Source organism: Benincasa hispida, chromosome 11, assembly GCF_027475165.1.
Source record: "Benincasa hispida cultivar pf3 chromosome 11, pf3_genome.v1.1, whole genome shotgun sequence".
In the NCBI taxonomy this organism is placed as follows: Eukaryota; Viridiplantae; Streptophyta; class Magnoliopsida; order Cucurbitales; family Cucurbitaceae; genus Benincasa; species Benincasa hispida.
Window position 1 is genome coordinate 78,664,607 of NC_143488.1, and position 4,407 is coordinate 78,669,013.

The 4,407-nt window shown below is 30.4% G+C and overlaps 1 long non-coding RNA gene across 1 annotated transcript; it reads left to right on the forward strand.

Annotated features, from left to right (window-relative positions):
- Positions 1-2,051: 2,051 nt before the first annotated feature.
- LOC150032925 (uncharacterized) lies at positions 2,052-3,215 on the forward strand. The gene is made up of 2 exons (XR_016524854.1): positions 2,052-2,470; positions 2,936-3,215. It is a non-coding gene; the product is annotated as an uncharacterized LOC150032925 (long non-coding RNA).
- Positions 3,216-4,407: the final 1,192 nt, after the last annotated feature.

The following is a 4,407-nucleotide window of genomic DNA, read 5'->3' on the forward strand; positions in this document are numbered from 1 at the left end:
TTAAACTCCATTTAGAATAATCAAATAGTCTATATCAATGTAAAGAGAGTGAAAAGAAAAGAATCAATTATTGAAAAGAAATTAAGAAAAGCAAATTTCTTGATCAAAACTATGTTACCAACCTTTTTATGCCTAACATTTCACTTTTATGTTTTTAGTCTTTTTTTCAATTTTCATGTATACCCTCTCATCCATTATTATATCACAATTTCAACTTTTTGATTTCTTAACAATGAGGTAAATTTTTTCTCCTTTAGAAAAGTGTTGTGATTAATTATTTGCTAAATTTTGCCAATCTAATTGATAGTTTAGAATTTTGGTTTAATGCTAAATCTAATGGGTAAAATGATCAAATATTAATGTAAACATCAAGAAAATGTTAAAATAAAAAATGGGAGAAAATTGTTAAAGCCACCCTATAATTATATGCATTATTGTTACCAATTACAATACTCCTAATTTTTTATTTTTTTTATTTTATTTTATTTTTTTTTACCAATTATCCCTTTATAAAGCTATAAATCATTTGTTGTAACTAAGTCCTATTATTACATGACTCCAATGTATAGTTAGCTTTTTCTTTTTTTTTTTTTCCTTTTTTTTTTAGTCCAACAATTTGCAAGTGAAAATTTTGAATATCGATACATTTTTTTTATGTTAATTGAATTATGTTGACCATATTGATACGTAGTTAGCTTTAGTTGCAAGATATTATAAATTTTAAAGTATAATGGCTACCACTCCCTTAATATTGAGAGGATTATTAGTGTGTATGGTTGAAATGTAACTTTCGTAGTTTATTGGTGCTTTTGCTCATTTGTTACAATTTTGTTAGTTGCAACTTTTTCTGTAACATCCAAATTTAGAGGGATACATGAATGATTCGAGACCACATCCAAAGGAGATGGATTCTAACGACGATATGAAAGTATGGTTAAGAAATACTTGAAAGTTGAAAGTTACTATCTATACCAATAATGTGCATCTTTCTTTTTGATAGCTTAATTATAGGAACTCCAAAGTTAAACATGGTATAAGACTCGTGTTGGTTTGTGGGGTAGTCTTTACTCTTAGAGATGATGTTATCTGTGTGTCGATCTTCTCTATCTCTACGTTTTTTTTTTGTGTTCTTTAGTTGTCGATTTCGTAATATAATACATGCACAAAGATGGAGTATTCAAATCTTTGACCTGATATTGATCAAGAATACGTATATGGTGTAGTTAGAGTAGTGTTGCTTAAGGTAGCTTGTTAATTAGTTGTGGTTAATCTATAAGTTTAGAGGGGTAATCATTGTGGTTAAAAGTAACAATTAATTGTTATAATATCCAAAGGTCACTTTTGCAAGTTTTCCAACTAAAAATGATGATTAGATTTAGAGAGAAAAGAATAGTTAATTAATTTAATAAGATGAGAGAAAATGAAAGTCGCTTTCATGTTAGTTACTTTGGTAATCACAAAAATGGGATTGCAATGCCACAAAAAGTGGTGTAAATCAATTTGACATGCATTAATAAGTTTTTTCTTTTCTTATATAAAAGACAAATAATTCGTCTATAAATGGACCCCAAGAATATAAAGCAATGTGGAAAACTAATTTCATCATTTTTGTGGGGTCTAAAATTAAAGATAATTTTCTTTACCTGCCTCTTCTTTCCCCTCATTTTTCCATGGTGAATATAATATTTCCAATACTTCATGCCCATTACGATATTAAGTATTGACACATCAATCCATGTTAATTTTCTTTTAAGGTTAATTTTAAATATAGAAAAATGAGTTAATCTATTTATAAATATAGTAAAATATTACTGTCTATTAGTGATCACTACTACAAAATCTACGTTACTTGATACTTATAGTTTTTAATTACTTGATGTTTCTTTGGAAAAGAAAGTCAAGTAATGACCTGTTAGAAAGGAAAATGTCAAGTAAAAGGGTTAAAAAGGCGGAGATTGACGAAATGTTTAGAATATTTTCACGCGAACCATAACTTGACATATTTTTCGAGTCAAGTATAATAAGATCTTACTTGACACGAATAAAACGTCAAGAATAATTGACTTATTATTTTAAAGAAGTATAAGGTTAAATGCCCTAGAACAACCCTTAAAATTATCTCAAATGCCCGCCTCCAAATCCCCTTCTCGGTCTCTCTCTCACGCTCGATCTTTCCCTCCCTTATCCAATCTCTCTTTTCCCTCACGAGAAGTAGCTCCGTTGGCCATCTCTCTCTCATCGTTGTCATCCAATCGACTTCCCTTCTTAGCTTGATCCGATAGATCTCGTCACCGTTGGCCACTTACGTGCAATGATACTACAATCCCTCTCCCTTCGGGTTTCGCCACCAGATCTGCAATCGTTTACTACTAGTTTCGGTGCAGTCAAGTTGGTCCAACCAAATCCACCCGTCATCGTCGAGGTCGTCCACGCTGTCGTCGAGGTCCAGCTTTGTAACAGATTTGTTCAAGTGCGGGCTTCACTCTATCTTGCCAGATCTGTACTGATTATTTTAATGGAATCTTCTATTTTTGGATAAGGTTTTGATAAGTTGGTGAAATTTGATTATTTTAATGGGTTTCTTGGAAATTTTTTAATACACATAAGTTTTTTTACCCAAATTGATTGATGCTCTTTGTGATTCGGCTTTAGATTCAAAATTTAGAAAGTTTTGAATACACATAAGTTTTTTTATCCAAATTGATTGGTGCTCTTTGTGATTTGGAGAACATTAATGTGCTGTCCAACAGTTTGATATTGATTTTGGTAAGATTTTCGGTAAGTATATGAGGTATATCTTGTTTGCTATTGGATATTGGGTTTGTTCCATTGTTGCCCACAATATTTTGGTTGGTATTGGTGGTTTTACTTGAAAATTTTTTAATACTCAATAAGCTTTGACATTGACTTAGGCCTGTCACTTTTTTTGTGTTAGATTGAAGTGTTGGAAGGAGTTGAGTTGCTGTCCAATAGGTTTGAGACCAATCTTGGCAAGGTTTTGGTAAGTTTGGAGGTTAGTTTAATAGTTCTTTGTTACCCATTGAAGTATTGGTCTAATAATTGAGTTATTTTCAATTTTTGATGTTTAATTCAAAGATTTAAAGGGATTGGAGACACTGTCCAGTAAAGTTAACGATGCTTGGACGTTTTGATAGGTATTGAGGCCTTGAAACTCTTTTGGAATTGTTATATAGTTGCTCGAATTTGGGTTTATAACTATTATTATTGAACTTTTCGTAGATTGGATTACTTAGTTGTAGTTTTGAATTGACATTCAAATCGGACCACACTTTGGGCAATCTATTTGGAGTTAATTGATTATTTTGGTGATTGAAATTAGGTCCTAGGGGTTAAACTTAAATTTGGATTTATGATTATATGTTTTAATTTTGGTTGTGGGAGAAGCTTATTTTTTTTATTTGTAACTTTTGCATTTGTAATTTTGCTATCATATTAAATTTTTTTTTTTTAACTAGAGTGGTTAGCCTTAGATTCAAATTATTTGTAAATGAAAACTTGCACGTTTTCTCTTATTTGATTCCAATGATGTGTTTATAATCTAGTGATCTAGATTTTATTAAAGAGTGTGTGGTGAGACACACTTAGTTGTTGATTTTAAACAAATATTTTTTTTGGGAGTGTATTTGCTTTTTTTAGGTGTGGTTTATCAAATTTTCAGGGGAATTTTGCCGAAATTTTTATGAAATTTGATTTAAAAAATTCTATTTCTAACGGTTTTTACTATGAAAGATTGCTAGCCACTTAGTTTTGAAAAATGCTTTTAGAGTACGACATTGGATTTTATAGTTTAGTTGATTTGATTTTAAGTATTTGAATTATATTCTCCACTCTTGGAAACTCAATTGTTATTATGATTTGGTAAAATTTCTTTGTATTTGATTAAGTTTTAGCAAGATTAACACATTTAATATTCTATTGAACTTAGACTTGTTGTGCTGTGGGAATGAGTGTGCATGCACAAAATTTTTTTTATTGCTTGTAGATAAGATTGGGCTTCTAATATTCTCTTCTACTCATTGATACCACTACAAGAATTCTGGGTTTTAATGTTGGTTGACAACCGACATTAAAGATAGTTTCAATGTCGGTTTTAAACCGACAGTGTTGGAGATATTAATTTCCTCCTTTCCTCTTTTATATGCTTATGCTTATGTTTTGGCATATTTTAGATTTGTACACCCTCTTCAATATCGGTTTAAAACCGACATTAAAGACAACCGACATTAAAGAGCTTTAATAACACTATCTTTAATGTCGGTTGTCAACCAACATTAAAGACCTTTATTGTCGGTTTTAAACCGACATTAAAGCCCAGAATTATTGTCAAATTTTCAATTATTATCCGTTTTTTTGTAAATACCATGTCCCTTTTTTCAATTATTGTCC